The sequence below is a fragment of the Gavialis gangeticus genome, unplaced genomic scaffold, assembly GCF_001723915.1.
Source record: "Gavialis gangeticus isolate Ggan-Ray unplaced genomic scaffold, GavGan_comp1, whole genome shotgun sequence".
In the NCBI taxonomy this organism is placed as follows: Eukaryota; Metazoa; Chordata; order Crocodylia; family Gavialidae; genus Gavialis; species Gavialis gangeticus.
In genome coordinates, this window is record NW_017729025.1 from 82,038,890 (window position 1) to 82,062,060 (window position 23,171).

Here is a 23,171-nt window from a genome sequence, read left to right on the forward strand (position 1 = left end):
GAGTGCCACGACTTTTCAAATATTTTTGCCAATGGTTGGGCTATGGCACCTGCCAACTCCTTGAGTAATCTAGGGTGTAATCTGTCAGGACCAGCTGACTTGAAGGTGTCCAGCCTCTCAAGGTGATCCTTTACAAGATCAGCACTGATGCTGGGTATAAATACACCCTCACCCTGGTCATCCCATGTCTTGCTAGGCAGGGCGGTCCCATTGAACTGATAAAAGACTGATGTGAAGTACCCATTAAGCAGACTGGCCTTTTCCTGGGTGTCGATTATCAGCTGTCCCGTTTGGTTCATCAGGGGTCCAATGTTACCCTTGCTTTTTTTCAAACTCCCTACATATCTGAAAAAGGACTTTTTGTTATCCTTGGTATATGAAGCCAGATGGAGTTCAGTTGCAGCCTTGGCTTTCCTGATCTGATCCCTGCAGGCACGGACCAGTGCTGCGTACTCCTCCTTGGTGGTAATTCCAACCTTCCATCCTTTATAAGTCTGTCTTTTGAGGCATAGGAGGCTCCCTGCTGAGCCAAGGGGGTTGCTGTGCCCTTTTCCTACCCTTCCTCTGAGGTGGGATGGCCATCCCTTGTACTGTCAGGATCGCTTCCTTAAGGAGCAACCACTCCTCTTGGACTCCTCTTCCTGTCAAGTCGTGGTCCCTTCGGGCCTCAACAATGAGCCTCCTGAGCTTGTCAGAGTCAGCTTTCCTGAAGTCAAGGACTTCTATATTGCTGACTGACTTGCCAGCTTTGTGATGGGTGGTAAAGATGATCAGTTCGTGGTCACTATCAGCCAGCTTTCCATCGATTCTTAGGTCACTGACTAGGTCATCCCCTCTCATCGGCCCATAGACTTCTTGACTCAAGTAGAGCTAGTCCATGCACGTGAGCAAGTTTTGTGACTGATTGGATTTGGCTGAGTGCTCTTCCCATGAGATGTCTGGGTAGTTAAAGTCTCCCATGACAGCCATGCACTGAGAGCATGCAGCCTCAGCCCCTGGTGAATTCCTGGTCAAGCTCTTGTTTCTGGTTAGGAGGTCTGTAGTAGACTCCTACCATGATGTCCCCTGTGCCATGTTCCCCACGTATTTTAACCCAGACAGGCTGCAGTCATCCTTCCTGGGTGCCAATGTCAATTAACAGGGAGATGTAGCTATCCTTGACATAGAGAGCTACATCCCCACCCCTTTTATCTGCACAATTGTGCCTGTACAGGGTATAGCCATCTATACCTGTGGCCCAATCATAGGTGGAGTCCCACCAGGTCTGTTATCCCTATGATGTCGCAGAAAGATCTTCTGAGATTGTGAAAATGGCTTCGATGCAGTGGCATACTGTGGATCTCTGGCGCCTTCCATTTGCACCCCCGCCCCCATCCACAGCTGATTGCTGAGTGGACGGGGTGGGGTGGGCAGTCCCCCAATGGCCAATTGCTGAGCCTGGAAATGCTGGTGGCAAAACCGGAAGTGCCAGAGGTGAAACTGGAAGTACTGCTGGGGTACCAAGTACCCCTTGAGGGCCTAGCCAGCACCCCTCCCCCAGGCTGGCGCCCAGGGGCATCATCCTCCCCGCACCCCCGTCGATACGCCCCTGCTTGGATGTGATTTGGTTCTACTCTGCAGAGCTCCCAAAATGCTTTACAAAGCCCTTGGCCCTTGGACGGGATCTGGCCTGCAGAACCATTCCATCTGGCCAGCTGAAAGCCAGCTGGCTACTGGAAGTTGGGGGGCATGGCCAGTAGAGCGTGGCCAGCCACAGAATTTGGGGACCCTGGACCCCGGTGGACATTGCTAGCGGCAGTAGGGGAATAAGTGATGGCTGTGCAGACATGGTTCTTGCTTGCCCGCTCCCTCCCAATTCCCCTTCCAGCCAAGCTGCTGCCCATTCCTCCCCCACCCACACTGCCAACCCATGCTACCATCTAATTCCACCCCCCACCTGTGCTGCCACCTGATTCCCCTACCTGCACTGCCATTTGTTTCCCAAAATGTGCCACTGCCCAGCCCACACTGCTGCTCATCCATGGACCTATGCCACTGGCCCTGGACCTAGCCCCAACACAAATGCTGCTGGATCCATGGATCTGGCCTAGGAGGAATCCTCGCAGTTCAGATCTGGCCAAGCACCCAGGGTGAGTTCTGCTGGTGAACACCCAGTATGCCTCTGCAGTAGCAAAACTCCCCTAGCTTCTGGCAGGGACACAGAACCTGCAACAGGCAGAAGGGGCATAGAAACTCATGAACCTTCTACTGGATGCTGGGGCTTTGTCAGCAAGCCATTGGTGCTTTTCCATACTGTACTTTGTGCTCCAGTGACAAAGTTGCTGAAATGGAGCTGAGCAAAGACCCCAGGAGTACATGGAGATGCACGGGCTATGTCGCCCTGACAAGGGTGGCTGTTGCCTGCTTCTAGAACTTGTCCCCAGCAGAGCAAAATAAGCATAAACAAGGCTTGAGACCAAGGTCCTATTTATTCTTAGTGATTAAAAGATGCAATTTAACACTCAAATTGCATTCAAATGAATACGTGAATTGTGGGTAATACAGTTGTCGTTCATGGTGTTTAAATTGCTAACCCAAATGGCTCATGACCATGACAAGAGTTTCACTTCTGTTGGAGTGGGTTTTTGCAGCACTAAACCTGCTCTGACAGAGGTTAAATTCTTGTAATTTGTGATGGCCAAATGGTCAATGGCCGCCGGCCGTTAGGATTAGAAGTTTAAATGTATCTGGTTGTTAGACATCTAAATGCTCTTATAGGTATCAGAGTTGACTGTAGGTGCAGAATTGGATGCTGGTTCCTGGCTAAAATTTCCCTCATCTGCTACTGAGCTCTGTACCCACAGTTTGCAGCCGCACTCCACTTAAATGGCAGCTAGTCCAACTACCACTTGTGGTGGTACTCTATACCAATAATTTATGAAGTGCTTGGGACTGAAGAGTCTTATATGAATTAATACTGAATGACTTAGAGGTTCTGGGGGCTGTATTCTCCCCAGCATAGGATGCCAGGCCATTACTGTAAACTTTAATGGAAATTGCAGCTGTTTTGCAGAAGGGAAGTAGATCCCAACCCCCACTGTGAAATAAATATGCTAATTGGAGACTGGGATGAAATTTGTGTTCTGCCACTGGCTGTCTGAGTGCCTGGGGGCAAGTCACTTTTTCTGTGACTCAAGTTTCCTGTCTGTAACATAAGGATAATAGCCCATCCCAAGGGGACAGTGAGGATAAATGCATAAAGACTGTGAGGTGCTCAGATGCTAATATCCTACAATAGTCATTGCAGTGGCATTTCATTGCTCTTATAAACAGCCTTCCATACTAGAACCTGTTTGCCTAAGAGGGGAAAGGCTGGCCAGTACATCTGAAAAAATACTTTAATTTCCTCCAAGCAGCCAGTGGAGGTGGGATCAAAGAGGTGTCAAGAGACAAAGGTGGGACCAAGCTAGAGAAAGTTTGTCAAGCTGGCACTCCCAGGACAAAGCAACTTCGGAAGAAGTAAAATCTGCACATATTTGTTCCTTCCCTTCTCCCTGCCTGCCCCTTCTAGCTCCTCAGCAATGCATGTAGGGAAGCAAACCAGAACCTTGTTTTTATTATGCTGCTCCCAAGAAGACTGTGAAACCTTCCAGCCCTGGGGCTAGCTGCTGCATTTGTACTGAGCAGTGCCACTGTTTACAGATAAACAGAGCCGGCTCCATTCCATGCACTGTGTGCAAAGGATACCAATGATATGAACTGGTTTAGCATATCTCCTACCCATGCTGGCAGTGTTTGTGAGGTGGCCCTGGCAAAGGGAAGATTACAGTTTTGCTCAGTCTCACTTGATCCAAGGTCTCCATGCTCAGAAGCCTGTGGAAACCCATGAGGCACCTAAATAAGTAGCCCTCTGCAATGCTAGGGTTAGAGTCTGCCATCCTTGCTTAGCCTTAATCACACCTTACTCGGGGTCGGGGGAAGGAATTTTGCAGACATTTTGATTGTGTCCCAAAGATACAGAACAGGATGAAAGACTATGCATTATTACACCACCACAGGAGCAGCTCAGGGAAGGAATCCGGTCCCTCTTTACCTTTTGCTCCAGGCAGTAGTCATTTGCTGATGTACATCAGCAGCTCTTGATAACACCCTCTGTGTTGGTCCAGCTGAGCTGAAGGGGTGGCGAGTTTGTTGTCATCAATCCACTAAACACATCACAATCACATGTCTTCACTAGCCCTCTGAGCTACTTCCAAATCAGAGTAGGAAGGTTCACAATATAGACCACTGTGGCAACTTACTGAAGGAGCTTCTGGGTGAAAGAAACAGTAGTTCATCACTAGTTATGTTTAAAAGGTAAGAATTTCAGAGCCCAGCCGCTGTCCAGCATCAGCATAGTAAATTGCTTCTGGAAAATGTGTTTGAATATAAAATCCTGCTCACACCAGCAGTGTCACAATCCCAATGTGGAAAATGTATCCAGTTACCTAAACCACCCTGTCCTTACTATCCTATTTCTTAATCCATGCTGAAAACACTGGGGGATCAGAAAAAGTGTAAGCCAAGCATTTGAATGGCCATAGCGCAGAACTCACTGTATTTTTAAGAGAGGAAGTGGAAGCTGAGATTAAGCACTAGAACACCTGTGTCTTTTGACTTATTTCAGGTCAGAAAGTATTTGATCTACAGAAGCAGTCTGCCATTTTATTTCATGCTCACGATATACTTACATTTTAAACTATTCTGACTGACAAGTATAACTTCTGGAGGTTTTGTTTGGATCCTCACTTTAATACTTGATTGAGCTCTAACTCGAGGAAATTACTATGCTCAATGCAGGAGCAATTAAGAGACCTGTGCATGCTTTACCCCTCCAATATGATTAGTCACATGCATGCTCTGACTCATGTTCAGAAGTTGAGCATGGGAATCAGATGTTTAATTTATCTCATGCTGCTGAAGCCTAATGTGGCCCGATAAGGCACTATTGGAAGGAAGCTGGCATCACTGGAGTCAGAGGATATGGACACATGACATGTTTACTCTGGAGTATTCTCAGTTTATTCCAGAGCAAAAAACTGGATCAGACACATCACAAGGCATTCACTATGGTATAAATACTTCTCTTGGATGGAAAGTTACTTCTGAACACCTAAGCAAACCTGCTGGAGAGTAGGGGAATGCAGAAGATGCCACTGAGCACCAGAAGGAAGGGGATGCCAAAAGCAGGGATGGGGTGGGAGCAGAAGTCGTACCTGCTCAAAAAAAGCCCCCAGCTACTGGTGCCACAGTGTGGTCCATCTGCACAGGTTGTTGCTGCTAAAGCAGCAGCACAGTGTGTGTACAGCAGAGATAAATAGCCCTCTGCTGAGATAGGATTAGACTTTGCCACCCTTGCTCAGCCTCAGTCGCACCTTACTCTGTGGACAGGGGGAAGGGCTTGTGCTTCTTCTGGGGGAAAAGGGCCATCATTTTGGCTCCCCTACAAAGCAAGCATCCAGGACTGGTGCCTCACTTGCCCACATCGAGTTATGCTACATGTGTCTGCACCCCGAGTCCGCTCAGACAGAACTGCTGGGAGGAAGCTCACGCTGGTGGCATCTGAGTTAATTCTAATTCACTGCTTAGTGCAACCTCTTACTGAAGTCTCAGCTGGGCTTTGTTGTAAGTAGCTCATGGGGCTGAAGCCCCAGCTGGAACTGTATGGGCACTGCTCTGATGATGCACTGACTATTGCAATTCTAGATAGTAAGGGCAAGACAGCATTATAAGCAGCTGTTTATAGTCTGTGGATATAAACAGACATCATTAAATAAAACAGATCATCTGTGGTACGGTGTATCCCACCACAGCTAATACATTTAATTGGGCAAAATACATGTTGACCATTGTCCCGCATCAGACAAGGATCCAGGCCTGATTCTGCGGGACGATGGGTGACACGTTCCCTATACATCCTGGGGAATCTCCAGGGTGCATCTCTGTAAACAGGGAAAGTTGAGGTTCCCCACTTACACACACATGCCTTGGAGGTTGCCTGGGGCACATCTGTGTAAAAGGGGAAAGCCAGGCAGGTGCTTCTGGGGATTGAGGGGCCTGATCCTGCATGGCAATTGGGTCATGCAGGATCAGGCCCCTCAAGCCTCAGAAGCACGTGCCCAGCGTTCCTGGAGAGCATCGGCAACTTCAGGATGCCAGTGCTCTTGCACCATAAAGCAAACAGATATCTGCCTCAATAAAGTGGCAGAAAGTATTACCACCTTTGTTGCGCCAAAAATTCTGGGCATTTGTGGTGCAGCAAGGAGTATAGACATTGGTTTGCTTGGCCTTTGTGTTGCCATAACAGTGTTTATGACAGCATAAAGGCGATGTCTGTTTCCAACTTTTAGAACTCTGCCTGGAACAGAAGCTTAGCTGCCATACAAAACGCACCCTGCTGGCTAGCTGTTGGGGAAGCCAAGCTGTGGATAATGTGTATAATGGTAGAAAAACACTGGGCACCTCTGCTCATGATCTAGCTACACTCACACGGTTCTACAGCAAGAGTAGTATGCTTGAAATTTGCTCTTGCACATAATAAGATGCAGCAGCTGACTTCTGAAAAATGTCCTATAACGTATTGCTGCTGATCTGTGGATTTCCATCACCTTGCAGTCTAAGATAATTAATGTTGGATTGGGGCCTGAGGGTGCTAATATACAGCTGTAATTAATCATGTCAGGAAAATTGGCATGTATTTATATACTTTTTTGCTTGAATATCTCAAGTTTTCTACACACACACTTACACGTCCTTATCCACACTTTAATTGTACACTGACAGCCAGGTGGTATGAATTGGTGAGGCTTCTTTGAAGTCAGTGGAGCTCTGCATGTTTACATCAGCAGAGGATCTGGATCAAGAAGAGCTAAAATCACAGGATCTGATTATTGTCCTAATCAGCACTGCTATAAATTAGCAGTGATCCCACTGTACACAAGGTGAGGGCCTGGCTCATATGTCTCTTAATGCACAAAGGTAGTCCCTCACACTCTTACATTCCCTCACTTCTATGTTCCCTCAGTGTTACATTCTACTCTGTCCCCTTTCAGCAGCCTAATAACATACTTTCTTGGCCTTGCTAAATGGCAATTGTTCAATAGAAATCATCCCATTTAATATTTTCCTGGTGTTTTTCCTTTGAGAAAAACTTAAGTGTTTGTTTGTCCCTTGGGTCAATTTCCAGCTTTCATGTCTGTATGTTATAGTGGAGACATACACTATAATTGAATTGAAGATTTTCAGCTTTGGTCCTTAAGATGTGGATTTTTAATAATCAAATTATATTTAAAGTGGTAAACACAGATGCCACCTTTCCAGCTCATGGCATAATTTCCTGGATATTCCCCCTGGCTTGTACATGACTGTCAACCTAAATGTATGTCTGTGCCTGCTAGTAAAAATCCTTGAATTGGGAAGTTTTGTGGTTCTCACTAGAATTGTTTTCTACTGATAACAAATTATTAACCTCATATTTTTGTGCCCTTGGAGAGTCTTTTGGCCTTTGTTTGCATATTGGTTGAGCTGTCACTTAGAAGAGCTGTGTTGTATCCATCTACTCTTTTTCTTACAATGAAGTCAGTGACAATACCATCAAGGGGAGGTGAGAGAATACATCCTTGCTCAAATGCCATTGTCTTGTGTTACGCCATTTGCTCAATTGTTTGCTTTAACTGTGCATGCTGCAAATTGCTTTAGAATCTGATTGCTGTTAATTTTATTTGTTGGTATTCCATTACTCTTTAAGATTTTCTAGGGAAAACACAAAGGAGGCTGTTAAATACTTTCTTGAAGTAAATTAAGTTGATGCTTAGTAATTGTTGCTAGACAATGGTCTCTTTCATCACTGTTCTTGGATTAAAATGTGGTCACCACCTCCTCTTCCAGCTCACAGTCCAGTCTGCTTCTTCTTTAGCTTTTCCTCAACCACTTGTGATATTTTGCTGAAGATGATACTGAGCATGTTTACAGTCATTAATGTGTTTTAGGTAATGCACATTAAGTTTAGTACCTCCGGACATTTTTACATGTGATCCCGGGGCGAGGAGGAGGGGCTGCTCTAATTAAAGTGCCTCCACATTTCTTGTATCAGCATCCCCATACTTAAAATGGTAGTGGGGGTGCTTGAATAAAAGCTTGTTCAATGAGCTTTAGTTCAAGCGCCCTGCCACCATTTTTAAGTGGAGGATACTGACACATGAGATGCAGGAGGCTGCTGTGGCGCGGCTATTGTCCCGGTCCAGCAGACTTGATTAATCAAGTCTACTCCGACGCATTGAAATTCCAGTGCATTGGAGCAGCCTCGATGCTCATGTACAGACATCCTCTGTTGTAAGGTACTAGAAAAAAGAGCATTAGTTTATTTTAATGCACGTTAGCTAAAGAGCACAGGTTTTTTGTGACATTTTAATACACATTAAAATAGGCTAATGCACATTAAAGCATACATGTAGACATGCCCACTGTTACTGGAAAGAGTATAACACATCACAATTTACTGCAGTTACTTATGTCACATTTCTTTAATATTTGGACAAAAATGCCATTTTCTCCTTATTCTGGAAATCTTTCCGAATCACTGACTGTGTCAATAAGTTTAGTGACTTTATTCTTGCCTTTAGCATCAGTAGCTTTCAACATATCTCCTGAATGCTTGGTCTTCCAGGGAGTATTTCCCAGGGTTTAACTTTATCATTATATATTTCAATTCTTTGTCTATGATGTCACATTTTCTGCTGTCTAGTTAAGAAGGTTTAATTTATTTATCAAAATTTGTTGTTTTGACTTTATAAAACTTAAAAGGATTAGTGAGTCTAGAATCTCTTGTAGATTCTCCATCCTCTGTTCTTCTGTTGTGAGGCTAGGATAGTGCATGGTTGACAGCCCAGAGGCCATAGCAGAAGCACTCATGGCATGACCCTGTCAGGTTCCAACAAATCTGCAAATTTTGCTAAATACCTTGTCACAAGGACATGAAGAAGAAAAGGTTCTTCTGTTATTAAATTCTTTCTTTCTGTTTATTGTTAACAGGCCTTATGGAAGGTGTAATCATGTCAGTTAGAACCTGAGTTGCCAAGAAGCCATGCAGGGACACTACTGTGCAGGAATGCCAGATACTGCACCGTCATTTAGTACTTGTGTATGCAAGCACTAAATGACTGTGCAGCAGCAACTGCACAGTCAGCATCTCGTGTAGATGTGGCCACTTTGTGGTAACAGTCTGATCCTGGCCTGTAGTATGTAGCTGTGGGCATGTCTACACATGCATTAATGCACTTTAATTAATGTGCACTAAATCTAGTACCTCTGGGTGCCCATACACAAGTGTGGAGTTTGGTCTGACATGCTGGAATTCCAGAAGACTTGGAGAAGACGTCGGAGAAGACTTGGTTAATCTGCTTCAGGTGCTTGATGAATTGAGTCTGCTGGAGCATGACAATTACTGTGCTCCGACATCATCCTGTATCTCATGAATCAGTGTCCCCACACTTAAAAATGGCTGTGGGGGTGCTTTATCTAAGATCATCAAACAAAATTTAGTTCAAGTCCCCCCATTGCCATTTTTAAGCATGGGGTTGCTAATACATAAGACATGGTGGCACTTTAATTAGAATGGCTCTTGGAGCCGTTCTAATTAAAGCACCGCCCTTCCCCGTCCCTACCTGGAGCATGTGTAAAAGTGCCCTCCAGAGTGAGGTATTAGGAAAATGCACATTGTCCTTTCCTAATACGCATTAACTAAAGAGCATGGTTTTAAAGTGATGATTAATGTGCGTTTAGCCTATTTTAATGTGCATTAATTAAATAGCATGTTTTTTGCAGTGACATTTTAATGTTCATTAAAGTGCACAGGTAGATATGCCCAAACCATAGTAGCTTACCCCTCTTTCATTGAGGACTATATAGCCTTTGTTTACCTCCCACTTACTGTAGGGCAGGAATAGGCATACTGACACTTATCATGCTTCAGCTACTGTGTGGTAAGTCCACATCCTTTTTAACTCACTGCAATATGATCATTTTACTGTACTGCCAGCTGTCTGTACTTTCATAGAATCACAGAATCATAAAAAATTAGGTTGGGAAGGGACTTCAGCAGGTCATCTAGTCCAACCACCTGCTGAAAGCAGGACCAGCCCCAACTAGATTATCCTAGCCAAGGCTTTGTCTAGTCTGGTCTTGAAAACCTCCAAGGATGGAGACTCCACAACATCTCTGGGTAATCTATTCCAGTGTTTTACTACCCTCCTAGTAAGGAAACTGTATCTAATATCTAACCTAAACTTCCCTTGCTGCAACTTGAGACCATTTCTCCTTGTTCTGTCATCTGCCAGCACTGAGACCAGTCTAGCTTTTAGGAACCCCTGTTCAGATAGCTGAAGGCTGCTGTTAAATCCCACCTTAGTCTTCTTTTCTCCAGAATAATTAATCCCAGTGCCCTAAGCCTCTCCTCAGAAGTCATGTGCCCCAGCACCCTAACCATTCTCACTGCCCTCTGCTGGACTCTCTCCAACTTGTCCACATCCTTTTTGTAGTGGGGGGCCCAAAACGGAACACAGTACTCCAAATGGGGCCTCATCAGTGCCAAATAGAGGGGAATAATCTCTTCCCTCGACTTGCTGGCAAGAATCCTAATAATGCAGCCCAGTATGCCATTATCCTTCTTTGCAACAAGGGCACACTGTTAGCTCATATTCAGCTTAGTGTTCACTGTAACTCCCAGATCCTTTTTTGCAGAACTGCTTCTTAGCCAGTTGGTCCCCAGCCTGTACCAGTACATAGGACTGTTCTGTCCTAAGTGAAGGACTTTGCATTTGTCCTTATTGAACCTAATGAGATTTCTTTTGGTCCAATCCTCCAATTTGTTTAGGTCTCCCTGAATGCTAGTACTCCCCTCTAGTATGTCTACTACTCCCCCCAGCTTGCTGTCATCTGCAAATATACTGAGGGTGCACTCTGTGCCATCTTCCAGGTTGTTAATAAGGTTATTAAACAAAGCGGCCCCAGGACTGACCCCTGGGCACTCCACTTGATACTGGCTGCCTACTAGACAGCAAGCCATTGATTACTACCCTCTGAGCTTAATGATCCAGACAGTTTTCTATCTCCCTTACCGCCCATTCATCCAACCAATAATTCCTTAGCTTGCTTGCAAGAATGTTATGGGAAACCATATTAAAAGCCTTGCTAAAGTCAAGGTATATCACATCCATTGCTCTTCCACATCCACAGAGCCAGTCATCTTGTCATAGAAGGTAACCAGGTTGGTTAGACATGACTTGCTCTTGGTAAAACAATGCTGACTGTTCCTAATCACTTTGTTCTCCTCCAAGTGCATAGAAATGGATTCCTTGAGGGCCTGCTTCATGATTTTTCCAAGGACTGAGGTGAGGCTGACTGGTCTGTAATTGTTCAGATCCTCCTTCTTCCCTTTCTTAGAGATGGGCACTATATTTGCCATTTTCCAATCATCCAGGACCTCCCCTGACTGCCGCAAGTTTTCAAAGATAGTGGCCAGTGGCTCTGTAATCACATCAGCCAACTCCCTTAGCACCCTTGCGTGTATCATGTCTGGCCCCCTAATTTCATAGTTGTTAGGGGCTGGAAGGGGCCTTACAGATCATTGAGTCCAGCCCCCCTGCACATGGGCAAGAAAGACTGCTGGGATCAAATGATCCCAGCAAGATGGGTGTCGAGAAGTTTTTTGAAGATCACCAGGGTGGATGACTGTACCATTTCTGGGGGGAGACTGTTCCAAACCCTCAGCACTTGGCTTGTAAAGAAGTTTTTCCTTATGTCTAACCTGAAATGATCTTCAATCAGCTTGTTCTCATTATTTCTTGTCCTCCCCTGGGGCACCTTGGTGAATAAATGCTCCCCTAAACCCTGATGTATGCCCCAATATACTCATCGGCTGCAACCAAGTCCCCCCTGAGTCTTCTCTTCTGAGGCTGAACAGTTCGAAGTCCCTCAGTCTCTCCTCATACGTGTTGGTCTCCAGGCCTCTAATCATGTGTGTAGCCCTCCTCTGGACTCTCTTGAGCTTCTCCACATCCTTCTTGAAGTGTGGTGCCCAGAACTGGATGCAGTACTTCAGTAGTGGTCTCACCAACGCAGAGTAAAGGGTGGATGACATCCTTTGCCTTGCTTGAGATGCCTCAGTTGATGCACGCCAGTATTTGGCTAGCTCTGCTGGCTATAGCATTGCACTGGGGGCTCATGTTCATTTTGTTGTCATTTGTGACACTGAGGTCTTGTTCAGTTGTGTTACTGGAAAGCAGAGCACTGCCAAGCCTGTAAGTGTTGTGGGTTATTTCTCCCCAGATGGAGCACTTTACATTTCTCTGTATTAAATGACTTCAGGTTGAGGTCTACCCACTTCATGAGCCTGTCCAGGTCGGCCTGTATTGCCAGCCTATCTTCAAGCATGACAACGCTTCCCCATAGCTTGGTGCCATCAGTGAACTTTGCCAAATTGCTTGGAATACCTGAATCCAAATTGTTAATTAACATGTTGAAGAGTGCTGGTCCAAGTACTGACCCCTGAGGGATGCCACTGGTCACCCTCTGCCATGATGACTCAGTTTCGTCAATCAGTAGGGTTGTGTTAAGCTTAGGGTGCTGATTTGATTTGAAGGAGATTCAACCCCATTCGGTGGCCAAATCTCCAAATCCAAACTGAATCATGGGACCAATAAAAAGGTCTGAATCAATTCGAGGCTCTCTGAATCTTCAGAAAAGATTTGGCAAGCTTCGATGATTCAGGCAGTCCTCACTGGCTGCAGCAGGGAGCTGGAGCCAGGGTCCATGCCGGTAAATACGAGGCAGGGGAGGGGGGGGATAGAGCAGGGGGAAGGAGACCATGAGGGACCCAAGGCCCTTGCCCCTGCCTGCTCCCCCAGTCCCCCCATTGCTGCCCCCCCCAGCTCCCAGCACTTTGGGAAAAAAAACCCCTATTCACTGGGTGCTGCTGGGCAGGGGGGTGATCCCCACTGGCCCCCACTGCCCCACACTGTGTGGGGGGCCCTCCCATGAACCTCCTGAACCTCTCTGCTCTCCCAGCCCCCCAGCCTTGGTTGGTCTGCCCACCCAAGCTCCGGCCCTTTAAGAAAAAAAACCTGAACACCGCCCCCCACCGGGCTCACCAACTCCTGCAGTGGCCGTGGGGATTCAGGGGGCTCATGGAAGAGCCCCCCGTGTGGTGCAGGGCAGTGGGAGTTGGCCCCTGCCAGGCAGGAAATGGTGAGACCGGGGTGTTTTTTTTTTCTTAAAGGGCTGGAGCTGGGGTGGGCAGTGCAGCCATGGGGGGGCTGGGAGAGTGGGCAGGGTTCAGAGGGCTCATGCAGAGCCCCCCCACACAGCATGGGACAGTGGGGGCAGTGGAGATTTTTCCCCTGCCGGGCAGTACCCAGTGAGTCGGGGCTTTTTTTTTTTCAAAGGGAGCTGGGGTGGGCAGGGCAGCCATTGCTGGGGCTGGAAAAGCAGGTGAGGGATGGGGCCTGGGTGATTAAGAGATTCAGAGATTCAGCAGCAGCCAAATCTCTGAATCAGATTCAGCTGAATTGATTTGGGACAGTGATTTGAATCAACGAATCGAATCACTGTCCCCGGAATTTGCCGAATCCAAATATGAAGTGAATACTAGCCACTTTGCACAAGCCTATCAATCAGTACCCTTTAGGTCCTATCATGGAGCCAGTTACCTAGCCACCAGACGGTGAAGTATTTGAAGCCACATTTTTGCAGTTTGACCATAACAACATCCTGGGAGACCAGGTCAAACGCCTTTTTGAAGTCCAAGTATATAACATCAACCTTAGCTCCTCTATCCAGGTAGCATGTAACTTGATTGTAGAAGGAAATGAGGTTGGTATGGCACAACCTGCACGTGATGAAGCCATGTTGGCTACCCTTCAGTTAGCTTGTGTGAGATGGTTTCTTTGATGAATTTCTCTAGGATTTTACCATGGACTTGTATATGTCCAGCTTTTTAAAATAGTTTCTAAATTGTTCTTTCACTGCTGTTGGCTGCTCACTTCTTCTCCAAACTGTGCTGCCAGGTGCAGTAGTCTGCTTTGGAGGGGTAGGGGCTTTGGAGCAAGAGGGGGACTTATTTTTGGGCATGCTCCCACTGGTGCCAGGCTGGGGAGGAGCAAGGGCAAGGGCGTGGTGCCTGCAGAGATGCATCAGCATCCCTGTGGTGCTCATGTGTTTTGTTCCCTTACCCCAGCTGGTTTTGGCTCAGCAGTGCAGGCAGATAGCCTATGTGGGATCATCTACCAGCTCAAAATGATCCCAGACCATACTACCTGCTTGCTTCTGGGGTGCAGGTGCATGTGCGGATGGTGCCTAGTCTCCCTCTGCAGCAGGCAGAGGCACAGCAACAGGAGGAGTGGACTAAGCTGAACCACTTGCCTCTGTACCCTCTACCTCAACCTCCTCCTTCTGGGGAAGGAGACCTGGCTCTAGGGGAAACTTGAAGGGTGTGGAGCACAATCTCAGATGATTCTCCCTCCTTCCCCAGAATTTTCCTTGCTATGGCATTCAGATCCAGATCCAGATCCGACTCTTTGTGTGGCATGGGAAGTGAAAAGGGGGCAGAGGAGACTGTCATACTGGTGCTACTGCTTGTTGTTTTGGTGGTGGTGGTGGGGGTTATGGCTGGTGCTCTGGGAGGGGATGCAGACTCAGGCACAGGCAGTGGCACTGCTCCCCTCTCCTTGCTGCCTGCAGAACTGGAAGCCTCATCCCTGCTAGTTGTAGGAAAGAGGCTGTGTCTCAGTTTGTGGGGGGTGGAACTTACAACTCTCCCTCTACCCATTCTTCCACCCCTCCCTGAAGGCTTGCCAGCTGCTTTTCCAGCATGCTTCGTGGTGTGTTTCATAGTGTGTTTGCCTTGGTGTGCTGGAAAATCTGTGTGTTCTTCTGTAATGTAATCTGATTTATGTAATATATGTAAATAATTATATGTATGTGTATTTATGTAATGTATGTATATATTTGTAAACTCATGTAATAAATCAAATATATAAATATATGTAGCATGTGTTTCTGAATAAATTCTATATTATAATATGCAATGTATGCGGTGCTTCCCTGCACAGTGAATGGAATGCACACTGTGAGAAAGAGCACAGATTTCTTTTCTGGGGGAAAAGAATCAAAATAGACTAACAAGAACAAAAAGAGGATTTGGGGGAATGAATTGAAAGGAATGAATGAATATAATAATAATAGTAATAATAAAAGGTTATAGAAAGCAAAAGGTATTGATGAATCCCATTTGCTAGGAACAGGCTAGCAAGTAGGAAATGATAGCCTTTGTTGTCTGATGCTGCTGAGCTGCTGGAAGACACAGCTCAGTAACAGCCCCCAAGGCAGAAAGTAGCTCAGTTCAAACAACACTGCTTTTCATGCTGTTTTTCCATCCCTCCCCCAGAGCACTGGGATTGGAAGGGACCTCAGGGAAGGATCACAGTCACTGGCCAGCTACACAGTCAATATCAGAGCAGTCCTTTCCCCCTCTTCCCCCTCCCTCTCCTTACTTTCTGTTTCCCTGCAAGCAAGTCCAGCTTTGAAACATGAAACGTTTCGAAACTTTCAAAATATTTCGACTGCCCTCGTTTTCTTTTGAGGCTGTTTCAAAGCCTTTCATTTTGTTTTGATTTTGCTGTTTTGAGCTCAAAACAAGTTGAAACAGAGTCAAAATGAAACAGTTGGCAAAATTTCACCCAGCTCTACTTTCTACTGCATTGCAGTCTCATCTGCTAAGGAAGGCTCCCTCCATGCAGAAACTCAGAATTTCTTACAGTCTCCTCTGACTGACCCCAGATCCAGAAGGGCTAGAACCTAGTAACATGCTCCTATTACCACATGGGCGGGAGGGGATGATGGCAACCTTCTTGTGGTTCCCTCTGTTAAGTGTATTATATCTTAATACACGAACATATGCCATCAACCAGAAGTCCGAATATCTGTTTAGACCTCCTGGACACTTGGTGTTACTGAATGATGAGAAGGATGAAGAAAATCATTAACTCTGGGAGCACTATGGGGGATTACCATGCCATGTCTATTGAGGTGAGGGCGTAGACAGTATAAGTGAGAAGCAACTATGTGGCCTGGGCAAACATGGAACGTCTCATCTGCCCAACTCATCTTTAAAATTCCACAGTGTTCAGACTAATAGACCTACAGGAAAAACTCTGAGAATATATTAATTAAATATAGAAGGCCTATCTAGGGTGAAGTTCAAAATATTAAGTAAAATGTTGACTAAAAAGTGCATCAATATCATTGCCTTGCAAGAAACACTTTTCTGACAGTGCACCCAATAGGCTAAAAATCTTGGGTTTTCTATTCATAACTTGTCAATTCCACCCCAAACATGGACTGGCCACTTATGTGAGACATGGACTCAGAAATGAAGCTTTGGCCTTGAAGAGTGGCCAGTACATGATTGGAATCAAAATTCAGAATCTCAAGATACTCAAGATATATAAGCCCTGCTCACAGAGATGACTAGAACATACATTTCCAGTGGAGCAACATCTAGCATTGTATGTTGGTGACTTCAGTTGTCATCACACTTCATGGAAATATTTCACAAATGATGAAACACTGGTGTCCAGCTGATGGACTTGGCTACAGCTAATGGACTTTAGTTTGTCCATGATGTAAAATTAAGAGGAATGTTCTATTCAGTGTGATGGAAAAGATATTATAATCCTGACCTCTGTTTTGTCTCAACAGATGATAACAATACCCCATTACCAACCTCACAAGACATACTTAATATTTTTCCTACTTGCCAGCATTGTCCTATTATAACTCAAACTGGTATTACTGTACCCAATTATTAATGACCCTCCCCTCCCATGCTAGAATACTGATAAAACTGATTGGAGAACCTTCCATACTATTACAGAAACTAACGTCAATAGGATCCCACCAATCCCATCCCCCCAAAATTAGATTTATTAAATTAATTAAATCAACTACAGAGAGGTTTTAGAAGAGAATATATCCCCGGGTGGGATAATGTTTGTGAAAGGCTCTTAGAGAAATAAAATGAGAAAGAAGACCCAGCACAGGCATCTGAAAAGATCCACAGTCTTGACAAAGCCAGAGGGATAAATGGATAAGAATAGACAATGATCTGGGTTTTACTAATTCAAAGTACAAAAGTTGGAACCGTGAAGATTAGGTGGAGTAAATCCTCAGAATTTTAGTGCTTCGTCTATAACCTTGAATCAAATAGCTACCAACCTACTTAAGACCTCAAAGGTAGAAATAAACAAATGAAGAAGCCTGAGACTAAAATTAATCTGGAATGAAAATTTGCCTAACTGTCCAAACAGAGAACTTTCTAAATCTGTGGAGTTCATTGCTCTAACATCTACTAAAAAAAATATGGCAGCAGTAAAGATGGTATTCTGCTGGAATTTCTTTTAGAATTCGGCCCATATGGAAGAGGGTTGCTGGTGAAACTCCTCACAAACATCATAGACTCAGGTCACATCCCTAAACTTTGGAAAGAGACAAAAATTACTGCAGTTCTCAAGCTGGCAAAACCCCTGGATTATATGAAGAGTTTCAGGCCTATTTCCCTTCTGTACATGACTTTCAAACACTTTGAAAGAATGCTCTTGTCAAGAATTAGCCCTATTCAGGACCCCAGGCTTCCTGCAGACTAGGAGGGCTTTAGATTGGAGAGGAGCTGCTATGATCAAGTCCTTGCTGTCATCTCCCTTACTGAAGCGGCATTCCAATGAAAACAGAAGACCGGAGCAAACTTTATTGAGCTCACTTCAGCTTATGACACAATGGGCATGTCTACATGTTCATTAATGCACCATAATTACAGCACATTAAGTTTAACTAAACGTAATGAGCCGTAATTGGTGCTACTGTACATTAGCACAGATGAACACTTTTTAGGTTAATACACATTAGGCTAAATCTACTGCACATTAGAGAATAAGCATGGTTTTTGCCAGTCACACTAATGCACAGTAGAATTAGTCTTCTGCTCATTAAGCATCTCATGTATGGATGAAGCGCCCAGTATGGATAAGAGGTCTTATGGTTAAATTGATAATGGCTATTTGTGGCAGGGCACTCTTGGTGCCTGCCACTTTAAGACTGAAGCTAAGCAGCCAACAGGTGCTTGATTAAGGCAGCCATTTTTGATCTCTGGCTGCCTACATAAAGAGCTCAGTTCCCTGCTGGCTGGGAAGGCAGTAACATTGCCTGGCTGTGAGGCTTTGTGTATCATCTTGGAGGTAAGGGCAGGAGCTGTAGGGGATGGATTGGAGGCTCCTGGTCATGACCTAAAACTGCACCCTGCCAGAAGTGGGTGGCTTGGTGGGGCTCTCAGTGGTATGGGAGCCCCCAGGAAATGCCAGGCCAGTTATCACCCTGGTGAAAGGTGGGTAGGGATGCCTTAACCCTAGCCCTCACCTTTGGGTGGGTTGCGTGACACCGGAGGCAGTTGCAGCCAGGCATGGCTGTAGCCACATGAGCCCTGTGGGGTGCAAGACCCTGAGGAAGGAGAGTGGGGGCAAGGCACAGCTGCGGCCACCTGAGCTCTGTGGCGATGCAAGACCCAGAGAGGGAAAGCTGGGGCCAGGTATGGCGGCGGCCACCTGAGCCTGCTGGGGAGAAAAGCCCCGTGGCCCCAAGTGAAGTGGGCAGTGTGGAGCGCCATGTGAAGGGGACTGAGATGTGGAGCCCTGGGTGAGGGGGAGAGATGTGGAGCCCCGAGTGAAGGGGCAGAGATGAGTAGCCTTAAGTGAGGGGCAGTGTGGAGCCCTGAGTGGAGGGGGAAGAGATGAGCAGCCCCAAGTGGAGGGGGCAGAGTGGAGCCCCAAGTGAGGGGACTAGGCCCAGGTAGGTCTTCTGATGCCTAAGGCTGAAGTTTGGGCCAGTGGCCAAGTAAAGGGGGCTCAGCCCAGGAAAGAGAGGGGTGAGTCCTGACCCTGGTAAGCCCTCCACTGCTGGGAGGCCGAGTGTGGGTCAAAAGTAAGATCTTAAGTAGCACCACGACCTGCTGCTCCGGGGGGGAGTGAGAGTCCCCTGTGAGACCCTGGAGCACCAGTCGTGGTGTGAGATACCCTAGCTCCCACATCCAGGAAGGTGGACCTGAGAGAGAGTGTGGGGCTAGTGAGAGAGGCCAGAGGTAGAGTACCCCCTTGACTGATCAATGCTGGGGCCAAGACCAGGAAGGTCAAAAGGGCCAGGGACCCACCACAAGGGATACCCCAGAGCTGAGGGCCTGGGGGTCTTGCCTGGCTTTAGAGGTGAGGCCAGGGCCTGTGTGGCTGAAGGTCACAGGGGGACCACACCCAAGAAGGGAGATAGCTACAGGGAGCTCAGCAGCCTGAATGATGGCGGAGTAGGCTGCTTGAGCAGAGGGATCAAAAGGGGGGTCCTGATAGGAGGATTCTGGAGCCCAGTGTGGGGCTGGTGTGACTCATAGCTGGATGCCATCTGCAAGGCATGGGATGCAGTGTAGGGAAGGTTCGGAGCTGCAGATAGCGCCCCCTAGCATCAGAGCGTAAAATGGGCAGCCTCCCACTTAATTAACATCCTAATTAATAAGTACAAGGCGTGGCAGGAGAGTCAGGTGGGAGGCAATTGGGACACGTAGCACTGTGGTCAGGAGGGGAGCCCCACTTTGCCACGCTATTAAGCGCAAAAAGATTACTACAATTCTATTTAATATCTTGTCCAATTGCAAACTCAGAGTTTGCCTTCATGGTAAAATAAGCGGACCCAGATTTGCCAACAACAGTTTACCACAGGGCTCTTTTCTGGCACCCATACTCCTCAATTAGTACATACATGATATTCCCCACATAAAAATCAAGAAAATGTATTTATGCTGCTGTGACAGAAGGCAAACTCCCAGGCCTGGTCACAGTGCTGGCCTGCCCACCTGTCTTTAGGTACGCCGCCTGCTTTACTTTCCTGCCACACCTTGTTGTTAAATAATTCAGATGTTAATTAGGTGGGAGGCTGCCGTTCGAGTGCCTTGCTGTTCACAGGCAGTAAACACACAACTCCAACCTTCCCTTATCATGTCCCATGCCTCACAAGTGTTTCTGCCAGTTGTGCTACCCTCTGGCACGAGGCTGGGCCTAACTCAGCATAGTGTTAGGCCTCTCTCATGCTGCCCTGTTCAGGGCCTCACACATATTACCTCCCCTCTTACTAGGACCTCTACCACTCTGCCTGCTCTCACCAGGCCCCTCTCACTCATGCCCCTTACCGGGCCACATTTACCCTGCCCTGCTCCTTCAAGTTTGTCTCTGCTCTCCTTGGCTAGCCCTGGTGCAGCCTTTAGGGCCTCTCCCACAACCTTCATCTGTGCAGTGGCCAGGCAATTAACCAAACACTGAGCTAACTCTGCCCCTGGCCCCTCACTGGGTAACACATCCCACTGGTCTCCTAATTGGGGCCAGTGACTTGACCCTTTCACCCATGGCTCTTTCTATGCTGCCTCACTTGGCCTCAGGCCCACTTGTGGCCTCGGGTGCCTGAAGGCTTACCTGGGCCTCTCTGCCCCTTCCTCACAGGGCCTTAACCAACTCGACCCCTCTGCTGGGGCTCAACACACACTCAACCCCTCTGCTGGGGCTCCAGGGTCTTACACCCCATAGGCTCAGGAGCCTCCCATGGGCGTGTCTGCCTCACTACTGTCCAGGGTCTTACACTCGATGGGCTCAGGTACCACCCATAGGTGTGCCTGGCCCCACTCTCCTCCAACTATTATAACCCACCAGACTAGTGGGGGCTGGGGTTTTATGGCACCCCTCCTCACCTTTCACCAGGGCGGTAACTGGCTTGGCATTTCTTGAGGACTCCCTCACCACAGGGAGTCCCACCAGGACTCCCTTCTCTGGTAGGGTGCAATTTTCAGTCATACCCAGGAGAAGAGCCTCCTGCCATCCCCATAGTTCTTGCCCTTACCTCCAAGATGTTTCTTGGGCAGCAGTACAGCTGGGTGTTGCCAGCTGGCAGCAAACTGCTGCCCCAGCCCTGAGAGTCAAATGGCCGCCTCATCAGGGCTGGCCTGCACCTGTCTGCTGCCTGCTCTCTTCCTTAAAGTGGCAGGCACGAAAGGTACTCTGCCACCCACCATCCCCCTTAAAATAGCTCCTGGGGGAGGCTTTCCCCGCTGCTCACACAGCAAGCTCACTCAGAGCCTGCTACAGCCCTTAAGTGGCAAGCACCCTGCTGGTGCTCCGCCACAGTTGCTAATATCACCATCCTAGCACAGGACTCTGATTGTAGCATTATTGAAACTACACTCAGTAATTATTTGGCAAAATTAGAAGACTATTTTAATTAATGGGGTATTTGAAGTTTAACTCTGACAAAACAGTTTGTTCCTTTTTTCATTTCACTAACACCCAAGTGAATGCCTAAGGATCAACTTTTGTGGAAAACCGGGCAACTATGAACCCAACCCCAAATATTCAGGAGTTCATCTTGATTGCAATCTTATCTATAGGCATAATTTATGAATAACTAAGACCAAATGTGCCAAATGCAATAACATGATCTCAAAATTGCCTGGTATGAGTTAAGGAAGCAATGCTAAAGTTCTTAGAATATTGGCACTGACCTCCTTTTATTCAGTGGCTGAGTATTGTGCCCCAGTTTGGGGCAAGAGGGCACATACCAGCCTGACTGACTCTCAACTGAATAAAACAATAAGACTCATAATAGGTACTTGCAGATCCACTTCTGTTCTGTGACTGTCTGTTCTATCCCTTATCCCTCCTCCTGATCTTCAGTGTAAACAGGCTACTTCAAGAGTTTACAAAAAACGGCTTACATTCAATTCACTACCAATTTTTGAGGAACTTAATGACCCCCCTAAGCCAAGGCTTAAGTCAAGAAGGCCATTTTGGAGTGTGGGAAAAGAACTGAATGATGAAAACTTTGACATCAAGGAAAAATGGATCTAGCAATGGAACACAATCAACGTTAATAAATGTATCACAGACCCGACATCTAAACCTTCTGGCTTTGCTTTACCAAGGAGGAGCTGGACAACACTGATCAGGGTTTGTACTGGACAAGGTAGATAAAACTACCAACTACAGCAAAATCTCTGTTATCCCTGAGGTAAGGGGATTGCTGGTTATATAAAAATTCTGGTTATCTGAATACCCCAGCCAGGCCCAGCCAGCACCATGCAGTTCCCAGCTGGCAACTGTGTGGTGCTCCTGCTGCATTGTGCAGTCCTGGTGGCCCTGTGTGGTGCTGGAGCTGTGTGTCGGGAGTGGTGGGCCAGCAGGGAGTGACAGTGGCAGGTGGGGAAGGAAGGAAAGTGGCAGGGGAAAGGCAGTGGGAGCAGGCACAGGGAGGAAGTGGCAGTAGGCGGGGCCCTGGGGATCAGGGCTGGCAGCAGCAGAAGCAAACTGGGAACCGCGGGGCTGGGCTGACTCTTGCTGTGGTCTGCAGTTCCGGCGTTGCAGCCAGGAACAGCATACTGCCGGGAGGTGCCCAGCCATACCGCACTGTGCTGCGCCGCACCGTGCTGTGCCACACTGTGCCACTTGGCTCCTGGCTGCAACGCTGGGATCACAGAATACAGCAGGAGCCAGCCCAGCCCTGCGGTTCCCAGCTTGCTCCTGCTACCGCCTCTACCACGGTGCACTTGCAGCTCCTGCACTTGTAGTGGGGGAAATCCTGTGCTGAAGCCTGCTGCCTTCCCCACCCCTTGCTGCACAGGTCCCCAGACTCTGCCCAGACTGTGATCTATGGGAAGCCTGTGATAGCTGAAAGTGAGCGTAAACCTTTGGTAACTATAGCAAAGAAAGGGTTATCAGACATGCCACCCAAATTACAGAGATTTTTCTTTTAACTGCAAATGTATGATCTAGATATAAAGTACTTGCGAGGAAAACATCTACGTATTCCAGATATGTTGTCCAGAACATATGACACAATGGAAAATGACAGAATTCCAGACTCAGACATAGTACATGTTAAACTAATTAAAAGAGTGATTCCTGTCACAGATAAAATGTGGTCACTAATTGTAGAAGCTACTGCTCAGGACACCACATTGCAAAAAGTGATAACAGCTATTTGTGCTAGTTGGCCTGGAAAACAGATACTTAGGCCCTACTTTCAGT

The 23,171-nt window shown here is 47.0% G+C and overlaps 1 long non-coding RNA gene across 1 annotated transcript; it reads left to right on the forward strand.

Annotated features, from left to right (window-relative positions):
• Positions 1-5,374: 5,374 nt before the first annotated feature.
• On the forward strand, positions 5,375-22,003 carry LOC109299479. Its single transcript, XR_002097880.1, has 3 exons — positions 5,375-5,386; positions 13,292-13,304; positions 21,926-22,003. It is a non-coding gene; the product is annotated as an uncharacterized LOC109299479 (long non-coding RNA).
• Positions 22,004-23,171: the final 1,168 nt, after the last annotated feature.